Source organism: Camelus ferus, chromosome 31, assembly GCF_009834535.1.
Source record: "Camelus ferus isolate YT-003-E chromosome 31, BCGSAC_Cfer_1.0, whole genome shotgun sequence".
NCBI classification, from domain to species: domain Eukaryota; kingdom Metazoa; phylum Chordata; class Mammalia; order Artiodactyla; family Camelidae; genus Camelus; species Camelus ferus.
Window position 1 is genome coordinate 16,061,572 of NC_045726.1, and position 21,752 is coordinate 16,083,323.

Here is a 21,752-nt window from a genome sequence, read left to right on the forward strand (position 1 = left end):
GCATGGTGATTTGCACTCAGTAAGCATTGGCTGAATTTGTTGAATTCAACAAAGGAAGGGATCATGGTGTGGGCATAAAGATTATTTTACAGTGAAAACATTTGGGCAAAAAAGAAATCCTATTTGAACTTCCTCTATCTGACAAAAGCAGAGCGTCCTGAAAATACAGCCGCCATTAACCCTCCTTCAAGGCCTTTCCTGAGAATTCAGCTGTTACAGAGGCAGATTGCCTATTGCCATTAGCATAAAAAAGCTCACAGAACATTCCCTGCCTTCCCACAGAAGCCCTAAAAATCCTCTCTTCCTGTTAATTTGGTAAATAAATCTTTGCTTCTGGCTATTTGAGGAGTTATTCATTACTGAGAAACTACTGGCTGCCTCTTTAAATAGATCTTGTATTTTTAGCCCTGGGGAGGGGCAAGCATGGCAGCAGTGGATGATGGTCACCTCTGGGACATGTATCCTGGGGGGGGTGTGCTTGACCCGGCTTTGGTGCAAGCTGCCCTGAGCTGCCCTGCCCCAACAGGGTGAGGTGAGGTGAGGCATGGATGGACCCAGCTGTATGAAGGCGTAGGCTGGATGCTGGGGCACCACGTGATGGTGAAAGATGGCGGCCCCACCATCATGGCCCCAACCACGTGGCACAGAACAGCCCCCTCTCCCAACACCTGAGTACGCCCATAGACCGCTTGTGGTGCGAGGGAGCTCCCAAAGGGGGCTCGGCAGCCTCAGCTGCAGCGTGAGCTCTCTTGCAGGTCCCTAGCTGCCTCTGAGAATGGCTGGTAACCTCGCCTGACATTTCCTAACAATCCCCACACATGTACAGCAAAGAGACGTGCAAGGCCCAGCAGCAAGGATGGGAACTGCCTAGCAAATCTCTTTCCCCCACTTCCAGTAAAGTCAGGCACACAAGTAAGAGTGAACTAGGGATACAGAGAGGAGGTGCACGCATGTGAGAGAGACAGAGGGACGGAGAGGGGCCTCTCAAGCACCAGCACCACCAAATGCTCCTGGCTGGCTTGCCAAAGACGCTGTAGGAGCATAGGTTCTTGCCTCACACAGGACAGAATTCAAGAGCGAGGCGTGGTAAAGTGAAAGCAAGTTTATTTGGAGAGATCCACACTCCACAGACAGAGTGCAATCTGTCTCACTTAGAAGGGAAAATGGCTTAGGAGATGCACACTCCATAGGCAGAATGTGGGCCGTCGCAGAAAGGTGAGAGAGACTGAGAGGTGCGGGGGTGTTTAATTTAAAGTAAAGGTGGATGCACACTCCACAGAGTGCCGGTCTTCTCAGACGGCAAGAGAGAGAGAGAGAGAGAGAGACCACGAGGCTCAGAGTTGTCAGTTTTTATGGGCTCGGTAATTCCATATGCTAATGAGAAGGAGGGTTATTCCAACTACTTTGGGGAAGGGGTGGGGATTTCAAGGAAACACCCTCCCCACCTACTTTTTGACCTTTTATGGTCGGCCTAGGACTGTCACGGTGTCTGTGGCTGTGGCTGTGCCATGAGGCTCAAGGTCCACTGGAAGTAGACTCTTCCGCCATCTTGGTTCTAACCATCTCGTCCATCCTCCACTGCCGTGTCCTTCCTTCAGGGGTTGTGCCCTGCCCCCTTCCCCCCACTTCAGTTGCCCTTTTAAATAGATCTTGTATTTTCTCTTGTTAATCTATTATCAGTCAATTCAAACATCCTCAACTACTGGAACATAAGAGGGTGGAGGAAAAAATTTCCTCCCGGCACCAAAACAACCAGGATGATCTGTTCATTGATTTCAGGCATCTTGCTTTCAACGGTTGGTTTCCAAATCACCCTATTAGTTTGGTTGTTTGACGGCTAACTGGCTCCTGACATTTACTGAAAGGATATTGAAAGGTGTGGGCTGAAATAAAATCACACAACATGGTAGTTGTGGGTTGAGTTTTATTGAGGGGGAGCAAAATGAGGACTACAGCCTAGGAGACACATCTCAAATCATTCTGAAGAGCTGTTCCAAAGAGGCAGCGGGAACTCTGCATTATGTGTGACTTTAGTAAAGGGGGTACATGCAGTCAAGCACACATTTAGGCAGAAGCTTGCTGCTAGTCACAAGGAGCAGATGTCATCATTAATAATTTTAGCACTTTTCTAGACATGAGGAGACATAAGAATTTGGGCTCATAAAATCTTCTGAAAATATCTAATGATCAGAAGCCCTGTTCTGCCCACTCTTCCCAGAGCACAGAGCACCACATTCCTGATCTCCACCCTGAACTCCTTTCAGGGTGTGTTGGAGGTCAGTGGCTACAATGGCTATTGGTTTAATCCAAGCAGAGGTCGGTGGCCAGTGCCAATGTGATTCAAGCCTTGTAGAGGCAGATGGTAAGTGGCAATTTGTAGTTGGGGAAGGTTCCAGACTATTTGCAAGATAATCAGTTTATCAGAACGATAAATGCATTGTATGACGGGAGCAGTGTCGATCAGCAGCAGTATACTTCTCAACTGGACAGTGGAAGCAAGCATTTCCTGTCCTCAGCCTACTTTGAAAACCACAATTTCCGGTTGCAGCTATGATTCTCATAGTCTTCCCTTGGGCATCTGCTAAGCAGGATTTCTGACTGCTCTGTTCTGGCCCAGGTAGGACACCTGAGGGTCCTGAGGGATGGGACACCACGTGGTATCTTTCTGGCCTCTGACTTCCACCAGTTGTTCCATCACTCAATGTGTTGGGGTCATGCTCCGCCATGCCCCAGCTGGGAGGCTAGGCTGGGGCAGTTAGCATGAGAAAGAGAGGAACAGGGCTGGATTTCAGCAATGTTTTCCTCTCTAACACTGAGTCTGAGAAATCCATAAGGCTGGATAAAGTCTAACAAAGATTCTTTGCTTGACCAAACTTCGATCAAGCTTCTGAGCTTTTCTCCCCGGCCCATCTGTGTAGGTCTTTGTGGAGAGCAGTTTTAGCAAGAACCCTGCTAAATTAGTTCTGTTTCCTGTCCTCCATATATGATCATCCTTGATATCTCGTCAAATTCTCCACCCCCCCACCACCCCGAGCTGCCGTCTGATCACCCTGTCTGATTAATATCAGCCGAATCTTACTTGGTTGGTTTACCCAGAATCCCCTTTATCCTAATGTTTCCTCTTAGTGGTTTTCTACCCGCTGACCTCCCCACCCTGCTCCTCGGCTGTAAGTTCCCACTTGCTCATGCTGTATTCAGAATAGAGCCCGGTTCCACACAGAGGTCTCTTTTTCTTATTGCAATAGTTCTGCATAACATCTGTTTTGACATTATTGTCCAGCTGTGGATTTCCTTTAACAAAGCTCATCCTTTTCTTCCTTTTATATGAAAGCATCACTGATGATTCGAAAAACCCACTTGCTCTAAACACTTCTTAAATTACGTGTTTGAATGTTTAACTGAGTTTTGCAACCAAAAATAAATATTACAATTATTGTTGTTTGGCAAATTTGTTTCCACTTTTCAGAAGGCTCACATGACATGATTTACCCACTGTCAGAACATGTGTTTGCTTTTATGTAAACAGAGGTATTTTTTTCAGTTTTTCTTTAGATTGTATAATCTAGAAAAAAATATTTTTACTTACTAAGGAGTTACTAAATGTGAATTGTCTTAGGCTGTTAAACCAATTCCATTTAAACATATTGTCTCCTAAATTACATAAAGCACACAAAAATGAGATTAGAAGAAAACGTTAAGGATTTGAATAGCTTAAATATTGCAGAGCAGTTCCAATCTGCCATGACAGGGTGTGTGGTCAGCCAATGTATGTGTCCTCTCCCCAAGTAAGCTGTGAACCCATTCATCACCCTGTCTCACTTTCGTTTCCCCTGATGATTTTTTTAAAGCTATGATTGCAAATATCTGTGCCGTCCACATGCATTTTTAATCCTATCCAACTGAAAAATTATTTGAAAGCTACCAAATTCCAGGCATTAAGTGTTTAAGGAGTGAAATGATGAAAAACAAAAGGGGGAAAGTAATTCCACCTTCAAGGAGTTTAGAGTGAGTAGAATGAGCCTGACGGGAACAGAGAGCTGGCTCCTAGAGGTATTACCATGGTACCAAATGAAAAGAAGCAAGTGAAGGAAGCCACAATGTGATGAAGGAACGGGAGCTGGGGAGTTAGGAACTGCATGGGGAGACGGGGGGTCTGGATTTCTCAGGTTTAGAGACTGTTTAGTTTTGAGGTCAACAAAGATAAGGAGGAAAGACGTTCCAGACAAGGGGTCAGTGAAGCCCACAGATAGAAGACGTGGGGTCTCCTGGTATGTGAGCATCCTGAAGCTCTCAGTCTACCTGAGGGCTTAAAGCTTGATCTTTGGGTCCTAGAAACCCAAAGTGTTCGGAAGATGGCTATGTCACAGCTGGTGTTGAATCCTCCTGGGATTCCTGCTTCAGTTATTGCATTCTAACCACCACTCTAAGTTCAATATTGGCTAGAATTTGAGTAGCGAGACGTCGTTATTTATCCAATATCTTGTCTCCTGTGTACCAGCACAAACAGACAATCTAGGTTATTGCTGTGAGTATGCTTAGTAGCCTGTGTTAATTTGCTCTGAAATGCTCTGGTGCTCAGAGCAGAGTGAACAGCACTTTTGATGAACTTGCTTTACTAGTAACAGTCCATGGGCATATTTTATCATTATATTGCAAGATTAAGATGATTACTTTAAGACTGGGAAATAAAACAACTTTCATTTGAAGCACATGCTTGTTTTCCATTTGAAGCAAATGATGACTCATTTTCAACTTTTAATCCTGAGCGGCGATGAAACTTGAAGTCTTTAAGGAGAATCTTATTTTATCTCTTTTGAAAAGAAGGAACCAATGATAGAAAACAAAACCATATTCTGTCCATGTCTTCATGGTGGCCCTACGTGTATTCTACCTTTTAAATACCCCTGTTGCAAAACAGATAATTAACTTTCATTATACTGCAACTTTCCATTTGGAATATTAAGCAATATATATAAAGCAACAGACAATATCAGCAGTTTGATTTTCTCAAAAGAGATTATACAATCCAGCAAGAAAATTCAGCAGTACTTTCTACACTGGTGCAGAAAAAAAAAAAAGAAAAAGCCTGCACTAAAATTGCAAGAGTGAAAACAAATAATTGAGATTTGCATGAATGATTAACACACCCTCTATACAAATCTCCAATGTGTCAGTTCAAAAAATTTTGTTTGTTTTAAAAATGGTGTAATTATAAAGATTTTATGCAGAATACTGACTTGTTTCAATTGAGGAAAATGCAGGGAAGTGATTTGTAAGTAGCAGCCTTTTACGGTTAATTAACTACAGCATGTATGTAGAGGAAGAGAGAAAAGTGGCCACATTTACATTTATTCATACTGATCTAGTTCCTATTTGTTTATATTGTATAACGTCTTCCTTTCAAACTAATAGAATAATGTGAAAACAACAAGAAAATCTGAAACACACATACAATGAAATCAAAGCACGATGTTCAGTTCCGTGCACAGCCACCAGGCGCATCAGTTTTAAGGTGTGTATTCACCGGGTCCACAGGAATTCAGTTTACAGACTTTTCTATTTATAAGGAGCCTAAGGTCGCTAGGATATTAAGACATGTCCGCAAGTTCTTACAGTACAGACCGGAAACAGAAGTTGAAGACTAGATTATAAAAGCAAGACTTTTATTTCCAAAACCATCAGATGAAGGAAAACAGAAGTGCAACTTGGATTTTTATTGTTGTTAATAGGTTAACTCTCCCACCGTTCTATGCTTCGTAAGAAAAACAAAAAGCAGTTTTTCAGGGCTTTGTTTTTAATATATACTAATGTCAGCACACACTAAAAAAAAAAAAAAAAAAAAAAAAAAAAAAACAAAAAACAGAGAATGGAGGGAATCCTTAGAATTCTCAATGTAGGTAAGATGTGCATACAGTAAAAATGGTAATACGACTCTTACTAGCAACCGACATGAAGACAAATCCTCACTCACATTCCCAGCCACCGGAACTATTAACATGTGTTTCAACTTTTTTCAGTCACAACTCCAGTTTGTAACAACATAAATAGATAACCAAGGTCAGTTGCTTCTTCATGTGTGTAGCTGATTATGAATGTAGCAAATCACTGATTCTTTTACATTTTTTATAACAAGCAGACTTGAATAATTTTTATCATTTCTGAGACAGGAAGTAATAAGGAAACACATTTACCTTAGTAAAAGGAATTACTCAAAAGAAATTAATAAGGCAAATCTTGATTTTTTACAGTTCTTGGAATAAACATAATAACTTAATTCTTTCATACCTGTAAGTATCAAGATTAATTGAGAGAAAATGTCTTTGACATAACAAGATACAGGAAACTAATGAGCAGTAAGACATAAACTGTAAAAGATAATTTTAACTCTAATGAAAATATGATTTAAATGGAAATTGCATAACATTCTGTTAGAACTCATCAATGACCAGCCAATGGTAAAGTTTATGAGAAATGTCTATCTCATGTATTGCATTTTTATTTCTTTTTTAGAGTTGGCCAAATAATTTGGGAAATTAAGGACCTAGGTTTGGGTTTTTCATAGAAATGAAGCCCTTAATCCGAGGACTTGAGAGCTAAGCCAAGATCATCATTTTCCAGAAGGGCACAGGCCAGGTTCTCACTCTTGCTTTGAAGCTTGATGGCTAATTTGGGAGAACCCATCTCCTAGCAACGGTGTTTTCTGCTCTTTCCATTAAAAACAGAATACTTTGGAAAATCAAGTAAGGGTATGAACTATAGCTTTCAATTAACTAGGTGGTGTTGCATATCCTTACGGTCCTTGGCTTTATGGAACTAAATCTGTGAAAATCGTTAACAACTGAACACTGAACATCCCGGTTCATGGAAAAGCCAAGATTTCACACTACCTTCCTGCAGGGTCTGCTAAGGTACACTCTCTTGTAATGATACCATAAAGCACTCGCAAAATTTAGCTTGCAAAATTAATTTATATGTTTAGGAATCCTCCGACACTCTACACTGGGAAAATTATTGTTTGTTAATTTATCAAGTGTTTCCAAGCCTCAGCCCCAGCCCTTCCATCTAATGCACATAATCACCCAATCAAGCAAGATTCACAAACACATGTTCGATTCTTTTTTTTTTTAATTTGGGGGGTGGTAGGTAATTAAGTTCTTTATTTATCTTTTTTTTTTTAATGGAGGCACTGGGGATCAAAGCCAAGCCCTCGTGCATGCTAGGCAGGCACTCTACCACTGAGCTACACCCTCCCCACTGAATGTTCCATTCTTAAAAGAGTCTCAGGGGAAGGAAAAATGAGACCTTACAAATTTTAAAATTCTAAGTTCTATTTATATAAAATAAATGCATATAAATTCTTTTAAGTGCAGTAAACTAAACTCTCAACTTCCTAATCTTATGCCTCGTTTCTCTCTTCTTGGGGAATCCCTAACATCCTTGGGCCACCTACACTTGATTTTTTTTCCCCCTTAGGGCATGAAGTTTTATTGGCAGCTCAGGGGGAGAGCCAGGGAAGGGTCCCTCCCCTCTTATGCCCCTACCCAGGGGAATCCCTCTGCAGGAGGGCAGGAAGCCCCGGGGGCCACTGGACTCAGAGGGCCTTGGCCAGGGACAGGTGGGTGTGGTAGGCATCCTGGCTCTCCAGCAGGTGCGGTAGGTGACGATCTGCCCCAGGCGGGACTTGATGTCCATGAGCTGCTGGTACTCATGGTTCTGCTGGTTCTGCCGCTCATGTCGGCTCGCACGTCGCTCAGCTGGGCTTCGAGGCCGCTAATCAGTGCCTGGATCTGTGCCGGCTGGGCTGCGATGCGAGCCTCCGTTTCTGCCAGCGGGCCGTCCACGGCAGGCTTCCACGCTGAGCTGAGGCTGCAGCTCCATCTTCAGACCCTGGAGGGTGCGTCGCAGCTTGGTGGCATCCATCTTGCTGATCTGCAGCTGCTCCGTGTGGCCAGCGACCTCCTTATTCAGCTCCTCGGTCTGGCTGGTGAACCAGGCCTCGGCATCCTTCCGGTTCTTCTCAGCCGTGACCTCGAATTGGCTTCTCGTGTCACTCAGGATCTTGGCTAGGTCGATGCCCGGAGCGGAATCCACCTCCACGCTGACCTGGCCGCCCGCCCACCTGGCCCCTCAGGACACTGACTTCCTCCTCGTGGTTCTTCTTCAGGCAGGCCAGCTCTTCCTTCAGGCCTCCAATCTGCATCTGCAGGTCGGTCCCTGGCCAGGGCCTGCTCCAGTCTCGAACTTGGTCGGGAAGTCGCCTGCAGCCAAACGAGCATTGTCGATCTGCAGGACTACCTTGGAGTTCTCAACGGTGGCACCAGGAATCTTGTCCTGCAGGTCCTCGATGGTCCTCAAGTAGTGGCTGTAGTCGCGGGCGGGCCCCGGCCGCTGCTCCCGGTACCAATCGTGCATCTTCACCTCCAGGTCGCCGCTGGCCGTCTCCAGGGCGCACACCTTGTGCAGGTAGGAGGCCAGGCGGCCGTTCAGGTTCTGCATGGTCTCCTTCTCCTTGCCCGCCAGCAGCCCATCAGAGCTGGCCAGGGGGCCCGCATAGCCAGCGCCGTGGCCCCCAGAGGACGGACGAGGTGGCCGACCCGTGGCCATGGCTGGAGGAAGTCATGGCGAAGCAGGACGCGGGCGACACTGGCCGGAGCCGCTGCGGGCGGCAGGAGGAGCCCTACACTTGATGGACGGATTTTTCACTAGATCTGATCCGTTTCCATTCTCCTGTGAACTCCAGGCTCTGTGTTCCGGAGAAGCCATTCTTCGGAGCAACCTTTAGATACAGCCCATCATTTCACTTCTCAGCTTCTAGCACAGTATCACAAAGGAATTAATTTTATTCGTAAATACCAATTTGCATTCAAGGGCCGCATCGCTCTTCCTTCCTCCCTTCCTATTCTGCCCCCGGTGCCGGCTTGGTTAATCACGTATGTCAGTTAGCAGCCCCCGGATATCACCAGCCTGGGCGTCTATCTGCCTCCTGTCTACACGTCTCTCAGTCTGCCCAGTGATCTATCTTCTTCTTCCCCTATCTCCATTCTGTTCCTCCCACCCAGAGCTACAGATCCATATTTTGATAAATCTCTTGAATATGAATGCATCTCTCTGTTCAATATGCTATTTGGTGTGTGTGATTGTTGCATTTGCCTAGCTGTTAAGCTGCATTTACTGTTTGCTTTTACTTGTCACTTCTTTCCACACAGCCTCTTGCAACACGGAATTTTTAAGCTCTATCCTGTTGCTACACTTACAGTTCTCTTGTCTTCAGCTGCTACATAGCGTTCCACAGCATCCTTCCATCACACTTTATTTATCTCTTACGGAGGCCCAGAAGTGACCCTCAATTCCCCACCGCTGTACACGCATCACCACTCGCCCACCATCCACATACAAGTCCCCTTCTGGACCTGCTTTCTACAATATTCTCCCAGAAATGGATTTGGGGGCCAGGAGGCACACACAGCTTAACCTTAGATTGGTTTCCAGAATTGCTGCGGAGTTTACTATTCCCACCAGCAGTACATGAGATTCAGGTGTCAGCCATCCTCACCAGCACTTGTCCTTGTTCAGCTTTCTTCATCTTTACAAATTTAGGAAGCCCTGAAATGCAAGATGGTTTACACTTTATTGAGAGCTTTAGATCCTGCACACCCGTCAAAAACTGATACTTTTTCAAACTTGCCTATAGAAGGTTTGATTCATGTTCAACCAGTAACCCAGTCTTAATGCCACTGGATCCTGATCTTTTTCATGCCATGACACTGGGCATCCATCTTCACTCAGATGCTGTCAAGAACTCTTTACTCATCCTGGAAATTCCTAAGTAGTAGCATATATTCCTTGAACCAACATCTGTCTGCCTGCCACACCATCCATAGTCCTAACCCCACAGCTGGAGCACCAGTGAATGACCTGATAATTCCTCACCAGCTTCTGGGTGCTGCAGACAGCTGAAGTGAGCAGTGGTGTTCTTTCCTGCATGTCTTTTCTGATGTCGGGGTGAGCCATTCATTCAGCCTAGAATTGTACTAATTTTCCTTTTAGCTTCGATTTTAGTTTCACTTTGTTGAAACAGCTGATCACACTGTTAACTGCCACCAGGGCTGAAGGCCAACAAGCACCCCTCAGACATCCCTTTCTGTGAACTGTGCTGAAGAGGGTCCTTCCTTCTGGTGTAGTGACAAGCATGTGGCCAGGGCAAACAAATAGTGACACATCGATACTGCGCTTCTCTGCAATGAAAGTAACAATGACTTGAATCTCAAAATAATCCTGCTGAGTGAAAAAGACCCGAAAAAAGAGCATATGTTGTGTATTTCCATTTGTACAAAATTCTAGAAAACTCAAACTAATCTTACAGTGATAGAAAACATTTGTGTTGTTGGGGAGAGAGGGCTGGGAGGCAACCGCTAGAAAGAGTAATGAGGAAACTTCGGGGGCTGATGGATTTGTTTATTATCTTGACCCCAGTGATGGTTTCACAGGTGCATGCACGTGTCAAAATGCATCAGATCGTACACCTGAAGTATGTCCTGCACTGTGTGTCAATTATGCTTTGATAAAGCTGCTTTTGAAAGGCGTTAGAGTGCAAAGTGACAAATGACTCTGACTGAACATAAATGAGACAAACAGCAGGTGCAACAGGAGTGTCATCGGGGAAACTAAGGTGACATGGCTGGGGAGGGCTGCGCGAGGTGCTGGGGCTTGCAGTGGACCTTGAAGGAGGAAGGATACGGTCAGAGGAGAGGTAAAGGTATTTTAGTTGAAGACATGGCAGTTTGGAAAGATAATGACAAGACTGGCCAATGGATGTTGGGTAGGAGTGTGGAACTGGTTGGAGAAGCTGGTGGACCCGAATGATGTGGGTCCTCAGGTGTCAGGTTAAGAATTGTGTAACTTGGGATGAGAAGAGAAGACCAGAGAGAGAGCATAGGTGGGCCACATCCTGATGGGAAATCAGACACTTCAGGTGTCCTAGTGGGAATAACACTAAGTCACAGGAGTAAAGTTGAGGGTTGCAGTATCTGGGAAATGAGATTCCCCCCTCCTCCCACCACAGCCAGTGCAATTGGGAGAAAATCACCAACTCGTAGCTCCTCCTCCAGGAGGGAAGGGGGAGAATGGGACATGTGTCCAAAGTGTTGGCTTCCCAGGGGACTGGTCTGTGTCACCAACTCGGAGCACTGAGGGAATGGCAGTATATTTTGGGTGCCAAGTTTGGGGGCCAATGAAGACACAGGCAGCATCTCCACTTGTTACAGAACCAGAGAGACATTATACTTCGTGATATAAACAGGTCACAGAAAGACAAATACTGTAGGATTCCACTTACACGAAGAATCTAAAGTATTCAAACTCAGATAAACAAAATTTTGAATGTCGTGGCTGGGGCTGGGAAAAAGGAAGTGGAGAATTGTTGTCCACCGACTACAGAGTTTCAGCTTTGCAAGATGAGAAAGGTCTAGAGATCTGTTGCACTACAATGTGAATATAGTTAATACTACTGAACCGTATACTTAAAAATGACTAGGATAGTAAATTTTACGTTATGTATTTTTAACACAACTTAAAATTATTTGTTTATTTTATATATACCTGTATATATATATTGGGGCAGTAGAAGACTAACTGAATTGATAAAAATCTTCTCAGTGTTTGTGTTTTTAAGTAAAACCTCATTCTGTTCTCTAGTTTGTCACTTACACTTTGGATGATGATAAAGATGTTATGATATTAAGAAATTACAGGTTTGGAGTCTTTAGTGTCACATTTTTTTCCCCTGCTTATTTCTTATGCTTTGGAATAAACTTAAAATCCTGCAGTTCTGTTTCCTGTCAAGTATTTTCCAAGTTGAGTGGGTCGATGTGCGACTTGCTCCTTGTCAGTTGTGGAAAAGAGACAATCGTCCTCCTCATTACGGCTGCATCAGGCGTAGCTAAGGAAACGCGCAGAGACACCGAAAGACGTGTCTCGTGAGCTACGGGGGACACACTGGATCCAATGTAAATCACAAACAGGGCACATTGACATTGTAATGAGAGTGTAAACTTGGATTCTATTGAGCATCCTTATGTTACTGATGCTGGAGGGTCAGCGCTGCATCAGGGGGTGGACACAAAACGCTGCTTGGGGCCAAATCCAGCCCAACGACTTGATGGTTTGTAACTGCGTGGGGGTGAATTGTATGAATCGACCATCAGTGTCTTCACGTGGTCTTCGACTCATGCAAACGCCCCCTCCCAGACCAGCTTCTCGCACTTACCTTCACCTCCCCAGCTCTGCAGCTCAAGACCCAAGGTATTCCCTCGTTTGCATGTTGCTGTAAATGAGATGCCTTGGTGGTGACATTTTGCTCCAAAGTTCCAAGTTCCACTCAGCTGGCCCCAAAGGCAGGAGAGGACAGACTGAAACGGAAGTCAGCATAGCCAGGTGACTACAGCTGTATGGCGTAACTGAAATTTGCTAAGAGAGTAGATCCTACAAGTCCTTGTCACAAGGAGAAAGTGTTTTTCTCCTTTTTTGGGGGGGGGGTAACTATATGAAGTGATAGATGTTAACTAAGTTTATTGTGGTAGTCATTTCGCAATATATGTGAGTCAAATCGCTATGCTGCACACCTGAAACTGACACAATGCTGTATGTCAACTATATCTTAAAACTGATAGAAAAAAAGATAATACAGTGTGAGTGTTTAAACAGAAAGAGGAAGGAAGGAAAAGAAAAGAAAAGAAAGAGAGAGAAAGAAAGAAGGAAGGAAGGAAAGAAAGAGAGAAAAGGAAGGAAGGAAGGAAGGTAGGTCAGTCAGATAGGCAGCTGTTTGCTATTCCTCTTTAGCTGGATACCTGCAGTCAAACAAGTTCTTTCTTAGACACACAATTTTTTTCTGCTGCCTCTGTTATCCAGCAAGACCTCGAGGCTCTGAGTTTCCCCAGAAGGTCACATTCCGGACTCATCAACTTCCCCTTGTTCTCTAAAAAAATGCCCTTGGCCTCCCTCTCTCTTAACCTATGAACTCGGATTCCTGGGCTGGAAGGACCACGTCCAGAACAGCTCTGGCATCGCCATGTACCAAGGAGCTCACACTCGGTTTAATGTTCTGTTCTTGCCCTTTTGAGATTCTTAACACTTTCTGTAAAAGAGTCTTGCCTTTTTATCATGTGTTGAAACAGCAGTCCTCTTCGTAACTTAGCCCTAATGCCCTGAGAGACCTGGGCTTTACTCCAGCAGCCTGCATGAATTCTCCCCTCCCTACTCCGACGTTCCTGAAACCTTCTTCCACGTCAGACAGATCTTGTGCAGTGAATGTCTTGCCAGTGTTTAGCATATCACTGGAATTCAAAAATGATGTATTAATGGAACAAATGAATAATTTTCGCCCTGCCTAGCTGAAGAGGGAGCAAGTGTCTGTAAACGTGTTTGAGAGATTTTAAATTATTCACTAGAGATAACTGAACTGAATTCCCTTCAATGGAATGCTTTGATAAACATAGAGTATAAGCATAAATATCAAAAAGTTCTTATATAACTAGGACATAGATGTTGAGCAAAATTTAAATAAAGGTGGAAATTGAAAAATAATTAGGTCCATTACTCAGTAAATTAGCTTTTTTATCACTAATTATTTGAAACCTTGTTTTCCCTCTTGCTTAATTAGAGGTAATTCACACTGATTTCCCCAGGTTTGGATTAAGCCTTCCTTAAACTAATTTGCAGTATAGAAACTTTAAGGTGTTTTGGCAGCAAAAATGATTCTGAGAGTGTAGATTTCTTCAGCTGCTCCCCTGTCCTCATGGTTCCTCCTGGGTCATTTGCTCTGCTAAGGCGAGGACTAGGATAATGGGAGAGGCAGCTGGCTCTCCTCAGCAGAGGGTAGAGCCCTGCATGGGGGTAAGTAGCAGGCATGCACCCCAATGTTCACAGCAGCACTGCTGACAATAGCCAAGTCATGGACACCACCCGAATGTCCATCCGGCAGATGACTAGATAAAGATGTAGTGTATATACACACATATAATGGAATATTATTCAGCCATAAAAAAGAATGAAATAATGCCTCTTGCAGCAATATGGTTGGACATCGAGATTATCATATTAAGTGAAGTAAGTCAGACAGAGAAAGACAAATATCATATGATATTACTGATGTGTGGAATCTAATATGAAATCTTAAGGAACCTCAAATCTTCAAAATAATCTTGAAAAGGAAGAACAAAGTTGGAAGACATATTTCTTGGATTTCAAAGCTTACTACAAAGTTACCACAATCAAAACAGTGTGGTCCTGGGATAAAAATGAACATATAGTCCATATTGAAGTAGAATAGAAATAATCCCTCACATAGAGAGTCAAATAATTTTTCAACAAGGATTCCCGTCATTTTTATGTCAAAATTCATTTACATAACCATTGTGCTTTGATAGAGCTTGAAATTTCCCCGCAGCCACCCTCGCCCCTGGGACGGCCATAGCTCTGTCTCTGCCTACTTACGCCTTTCAAACAAGTGTTCTGTGTCCTCACAACCTTATCCTAGAAAAGGCTCTTTCCCGGCATAAGGGACAGTGGAAGCAGTCAAAGCAGAAAAAACAGGGGTGCAAGCTTAGATCAGAGGTTGGCAAACTATGACCCATGGGCTCACTGTGGCCCACAGCCAGTTTTTTCACAAAACAGAAAGGGGTATTGAAAGACAGCCACACTTACTCATTCATGCCTCATCCGGGGTGCTTTTGTAAGCCAAGGACAGAGTGTAGCCTCCCTAATGGGGACTGTGTGGCTCATAAGGCTTAAATTATTTCCTATTTGCTCTTTGCGCAAAAGATTTGCTGGCCTCTGGTCTACAGATAGAATTAGAAAAGCGAGAACTCTTAGGAACATTTTTTCAGGTGCAAAGAATGTAAATATATTCAGAAAAAGATTGTATACTTACTGTCTTTTGATTTCTTCACCTTGATTCACATGATATTAATATTTGAACATAGCTAAGAAAACATGCTCTTCATTAATATATATTCTAAATGATATTTGAGAGTACATTTGTGTGGTCATATGAGATGGAATACAAAACAGTCTAATTTTGCTCAGAAATCCACCCTGATTTTTTTTTTAACTACATGTTATTTTTTTAACTTCTCACATCAAATAGACATCTAAATTGTACCTTCACTGTTACTGTTCTGCTTCAAAGAATATAACAAATAGATTCAAAGAATAAAATTGGAGATTTTATCCACACAAGAAACTCCTGCCTATTACATTCATGCAATATGCTTGTGATTATTTTAATTTGTCTTTCATTCTTCACTGGAGATTCATACTCCTGGAAGATATGAGACCAAAATTCAGTTGGTCTTAACAGTCCAGTACTCTCTAAGGAGGAGATCTTAAAAAAAACTAAAAAACGTAGAAGTGTGTTCCTTTCTTTACCCAGCCATTTTCCCTAATGGCAAAGCTGACAGAATTTACCAAGTGGCCTACAATTCTGACCAGGAAACACATCTGGAGAAGAATTCTGCTCAGCTAATAGCAGACACAAACCAGATATCCATATAGCTTCAGCCCAGATCAGTGGCTCCTCCTAGAAAAATGCTTGGTTGTGCTTGATAGAGATTTTAATTCCAACCCATCCTCATACTGGAGCTCAAGCTCACTGTGCTCTAGACCTGCCCCATCTTAAATCCACGCAAGCTGCTCACCTCCACACTCAGTCCCTCCCAGACTGTTTTACGCTTTCCCAAAACAAGTCCTGCGTGCCCTGGAAGATGCGGAGAAGCAGGGAAGGAGAATCTTTACCTCCAAACTATGATGTGAAGTCATTTGCTATGAATGAGGAAAGAGAACTTAAACCTTTACAATGGATACCTTGGATGGCAGCATCTTTGTCTACAAAAGAATTTCGTAGCACCATTGTCAGAAACCGGAAGCATAGATGCTTCAGGTCTAAACCTTCAGATTTCCTGTCTCCTTAGCATTATAGGCCCCCTGGGATCTGTGTTTGTTTGCTTTTAAATTGTACATACTCCTTTGTGTCTTCCTTCCTTCACCTAACAGTTATTTTGAGGTTTACACAGGTCACATGCATCCCTATTATTTCATTTTTTATTGCCATATAATATTCCATGCTATGGCTATGCCACAATTTGCTTATCCATTTATGTGTTGATAGGCATTTGTTTGTTTCTGCTTTTAGGCCATTACAAATAAAAGCTGTTATAAATCTCTGTATGAACTTAAGCTTTCTTTTCACTTGAGTGCATATCTAAGAGGAAGGGGCTCCACCGTAGTGGAGGGAAAATGTGTTAACTTGTAACAAACTGCAAACTGTTTTCTAAAGTGATTGTACCATTTACCACTTCAGCCATCAGTGTATGAGAGTTTTACCTCCTTCACATCCATGCCAAAACTTGGTCGGGTCAGCCTTTTTAATTTTAGGAATTCTTACAATTCATTGTGGTTTTAATTTGGGTTTATTTAATGACTAGTGATGTTGAACATGTTTTCAATATGTTTTCCATTGATCCGTCTTCTTTAGTGAATGTCTTCTCAAATGTTTCCTATTTTTGAGTTGTCACTGTTGTTTAAAGTTTTGAGAGTTCTTTACATATTCTGGGTGTAAGACTTTTTTTCAGATATAGGATCTGCAAGTATTTTTTCTCAGTTTGTGACTAACAGTGTCTGTTGAAAAGTAGAAGGTTTTTGTTTGTTTGTTTGTTTCATTTTGATGAAGTACAAGTTCTTGACTTTTTATATGGCTCCCACTTTTTGATTCATTTCATATCTAAAAAAACTCTGCTTAAATCACAGCCACGAGGACTTCTCTCTTAGGAGAGTGGTAGTTGTAGGTTTTTCATTTTGGTCTGTGATCATTTTGAGTTATCAAAATATAGATCAGAGTTTATTTTTTACATATAGATCTCTAATTGTTCCAGCACAATTTGTTAAAGAGGCAGTATGTTTTTCCCCACTAGATTATCTCTGTACTTTTGTCAAAAATCAATTGTCTATATCCATGTGGGTCTATTACTAGACTCTGTTCAGTTACATCGGCCTGTTTGTCACCTTGATGCCGATACCACACTCTCCTGATTACTAGTTTTGTAATCAATCTGGAAATCAGGACGCTTTCATCCTCTTTGTTCTTTTTTAGAATTGTTTCTGTTGTTCTGGGTCTTAGGCATTTTCATGAGAATTTTAGAATTAGTTTTTCAATTTTTACAGAAAACAAAACAAAATCTACTGGAGTTTCGACTGGGAGTATATTGAGTTTGCAGATCAATTCGAGGAGAATTGACAACTTTACAATAGCAAATCTTTCTACCTTTGCACAAGCTATATTTCTCCATTTATTTAGGTCTTCCTCAACTTCTCTTAGCAATGATTTTTCATTTTTTTAACGTACAGAAGCTGTATATCTTTTGTCAGATATTATCTGAAAATATTTCATAGTTTTGGATGTTACCCTAAATGATTTTTTTAAATTTTAATTTCTAAATCTTGGTTTTCTTATACAGAAAGTGGTTGGTGTTTTTTATTTATTTGTTTACTTTTTTGGTAGAGGTGAACGGTAAATGTGGACCACATGTAAGTCTTCTATATTCTTTTTTTAAGAACTTTTAAAATGTAAAAACAAAGAAATTTATGACCATCCTTCATGGAAACAGGCCTTAAAATTAATAAATCTAGTAGTTTTATTGCAAACAAAAATATAAAATAACTCTTATCTCCCAGGCTATACAAAAACAGATTGTAAACCAGATCTGGCACGTGGGCTGTGGTTTGCTTACTCTCAGAGGATAATTGATTTTGTACATCGATCTTGTATTTTGCAAACACTCTAAACTTGCTTATTCTTGTAGCTTTTTTTTTTTTTTTTTTTTTTTTGGTAGATATTGACATGACTGTTCTTGACTAAACATTAGTCAGGCTCTCCAGGCCCTCTAGGCCTCGATCTTGGAATCTGTCCTTGTCAGGCAGGCTTACGATGTTCCGAGTAGCAAGAATTGCTATGTCAGTTTGTAGAAAACCCCTTAGCCTTGATAGCCAATCATTCTAGATACCTGGTCAAATTCTTCATCCCCCATGTGGTATCTGACCACTCAGGCCTGCCTTCAGCCAGACTTCTGGCAGATCAATTTAGCAAAAACCTGCCTTACCCCTGATGTTTCCTCTCAGTAAATTTCCATTCACTGAGCACCCCCACCACCGCTCCTTGGCTATAAACGCCCACTTGTCCATGCTGTATTCAGAATTAACTCCAGCTCTAGCCTTAGGGCTCTCGTCCTTACTGCAACAGTTCCCGAATAAAATATGCTCTTATTGCTTTAACTTCTGTCTAACGATGGTTATAATGATACGATCAAATTTTCTACACAAATAATCATACTGTCGGCAAAGTTTTATTTTTTATTTCCAGTGGGTTCCCTTTCCTTCTTTCTTTTCTTTCTTTCTTTCTTTCTTTCTTTCGCTTGATTGCACTGTATAGATAGATACGTAGGTAGGTAGGTAGGTAGGTTGGTAGGTAAGTAGCTTGATAGGTACATAGATAGATATGTAGGTAGGTAGGTAGGTAGGTAGATAGACAAATAGGTAGATAGCTAGTTAGATTTATTATGAGAAATTAATTCATGTGATTACAGAGGTTAAGTCCCAAGGTCTGCCATCTGCCAGTTGGATACCCAAGAGGATCAGTGCTATAATTTAGTCAGGGTCTGAAGGCCTGAGAGCCAGGGAAGCTGACAGTGTAAGTCCCAGTCTGAGGGCAAGAGAGACCAATGTTCCAGCTCAGCAGTCAGGCAGAGAGACCTCAACTTCCTCCACCTTTTTGTCCTATTCAGGCCAACCTCAGTGGTTGGATGAGCCCCACCCATACTGGGGAGAGCAATTTGCAGATGTTAATCTTATTCAGAATCACTCAGATTAACATATGACTCGATATCTGGGCTCCCCCTGGCCCAGTCAACTCTTAAATTTAACCACACGTTGTCCAGGTCTATAAAAGAGAGATTCATTCACCTATCAATTCTTAAAGAGTGCTTATTTACGCAACCTGGAACCTGGCCTGGTGGGACGCATTAGGAATAGAGTAGCAGCATTCTGTTTATCTATTGCTGTGTAACACAGTAACCCAAATTTTGTAGCCTTAAAACAACTACTTTAATTTGCTCATGGCTCCCAGGGCCCAGGAATCTGGAAACTTCAGAGGAACCCGTCTTAGGGTTGGGGCTTCGTGATTACATTGAACAAGTTGAGGTGTAAATGGTGATACTGGCATAAATGGTGATATTAACTAACAAGAGTTCCTGGTGAAGCTTCCTCTTAAATCTCAAAGAGTCTGTTCGGCATCGTGGGACCGTCTGGTGGTCTGGAGGGTCATCAGCCCCATGACCTTCTTTATCTGATCAGACTCATCAGGTGCCAGAAGGAACTTCGGAGGGTCTGGTCACTCCCCTGAGAGTATCGTCCAGTGACTCCCTTCCTGGGGGAGTGACTCAGAATCCAAACATGACTGTAAGTTTCAGTTGCCAGAGAAAGGTGAAACAAACAGGATAACCAATCAGTTCAGCTTTAACAACAGGCCTGGGAGCCGGGAGCTGTGTCAGTCAGTCAGGTTTGCTGACCATTTTCGAAGCAAGCGGTGAGCGTAAAGCTAAGAATTTGTTAACCTAAGTGTGGCCATTCTGTTATTTCTCCTTCAAGCATGCCATCACTTACGAGTGTCACAGCCCAGAAGCAGTGGAGGTGCCTGGCGGAGTCGGGCCTCCCGGGCCCCAGTCTGCTGGTGCTGCCGCTGCTGCCGCCGCCCACACAAACGTGGCTCCCTCATGGAGCTGCACGGCAGAGCCTGGGCCGCGGGCTCCCCGGCTCTTTCATGGCGACAGTTTTGCTGATGCTGAGAGATCAGGGAGTCACCAGTGAGAAAGAAAAGAACACAGTTCTGGGCTGCTGTCCTAAAATGCTATGAGAAATCCCCAGAGAGGAACAGGAAGAAACTAAGGGTGGTGGGATGTTCCAGGCTACGGGGACAGTTGCTCTGGAGTTCTAAATCCACCATTCTTACTTCCACAGTTCCCAGTCTGTTCACAGTAGGCTCCTAACAGTCCACCTTTCAGGGATTCACTTTAGGGTAATCATTCTTTGTTTTTTTTCTTTTTTTCTTCTACAAAAAGTGTAAAGAACTTTTTAATTGTGTAACGTAGGCAAAATTATTTAAGTCAATAAAATTTTTATAAGAGTTTCACATGTTCTGCGACACTCCACTGCCCATCACTTTAATTCCCCCAGTGTTCGAGTTGTAATCTGCAACATAGCCCTTTCAAAAAGAATTTTTGCTCAGTCAACAGTTGTCATGTCGGTCAGTCCATGATTCTTTTAGTTGGGGTTCTTTGATCTCCATTGGAACATGGACACACTTCAAAAACTCCTCATCTGTAATCTTTGGGCTCCAATTTCCCTGAGCAGTTTACTTTAGGACTATATTTAGGGTCAGGGAAGTTTGACCTGCCTGGTTTTGAATTTTAGACACCCACTAAACATGCATTAAGTTCAAATCATGTTTACGCCTAATCTTATCACACCCTAGAACGGCACTGATCATTGGGATACGCCAATACCTAAGATAAAAACGTTTGACAGTTATTTTTTTCATCGTTTATTTAGCAGCTGTGTCTTGGAGTTCTTTCCCAGAGATCTAACATGTAGTTCTTTGAGAAAAGGAAACCATATAGTTACTTTGAGATGTTTCCAGTGATGTGGGTCTATAGAAGAAGCATCACTGGGCTGGCCCTCAAGAGTGGTAACCATTCTTAACATAAAACATAGTTGGAAATGACACTTTTTAAACATCAGGGGCTGGAACTCAGTTGGAAGAACGATGAGGATACCTGTGTCACTTACATGAGATGCTGCAGGTCACTGAGCAGCCTCAGGCTGTAGAACCCCCCTGCTCTGCTAAGAGGTCACTGGAAGCAAAGCCTGTGATGAAGGAAAAAAAAAAATCCCCTGGGGCCAGTTGTGGCTCTGTTGGCCGTGGGTCCTTTCTTGTGTGTTCGTGTTTTATTTCATGTCTTGAAAGGGATGCTGGCCATCTGAAGCTCAATCCTTTCCTTCTGGAGATAATTTTATGCCCCCTGGTTTGGGAGGAAGATTGATTCTGGGCTCAGAGGAAAATGATCTGTCCTGCATGAAATACGGCCGTGGGAAGAGGCCAACACAACAGCAAGAGAGATGCACTGCGGCTCCTCCACTCCTCCCGCCTCATCTGCCCCTCCCCTCCGCGATGGGGGTGCCGGCTTTAACTCAGGTACCTGGCACCCTGGCTGGAGCTCTCTGCGCGCGTCTGGCCACCCCGGGTTGGGTGGGAAGGTGACTTGAGAACACCCTGGCCCCGGCTGCATTTCTGCTCCTGTGGGTGATCTCCTTGCTCTCCTTTCCCTGTGGTGATCCCAGAAGTTTCCTTCTGTGGAAGGCACTCTCTGACTGCTGGAAACACAGCCCGTGATCCGGAGGCTTATTTCATGACTTCCGCCCCAATATCATAACCTTGTGTCAGAGTTCTGAGGAAAACTGATGATCAGCAAAGAAACTAGAAATCAAATGTCACTGAAGAAAGATGGCTCTTCCCCGGCAAATTCGATGTAGACTCCAACTAGAGGTTTGCACACCTGTAACTGCAGAATACACTTTCCAAGGACGCACGGAGAGGTGCTATCTGGACTGGGGCATCCATCGCGTTATTTATATCGAGGGTCTCCCAGGAA

The 21,752-nt window shown here is 43.1% G+C and overlaps 1 non-coding gene and 1 pseudogene across 1 annotated transcript; both read right to left on the reverse strand.

The window, feature by feature from the left end:
• Nucleotides 1-7,486: 7,486 nt before the first annotated feature.
• On the reverse strand, nucleotides 7,487-8,944 carry LOC102521281 (annotated as a pseudogene).
• An 11,711-nt stretch (nucleotides 8,945-20,655) lies between these two features.
• Nucleotides 20,656-20,784, reverse strand: LOC116660839. The gene has a single exon (XR_004316491.1). It is a non-coding gene; the product is annotated as a small nucleolar RNA SNORA18 (small nucleolar RNA).
• Between the last annotated feature and the right edge of the window lie 968 nt (nucleotides 20,785-21,752).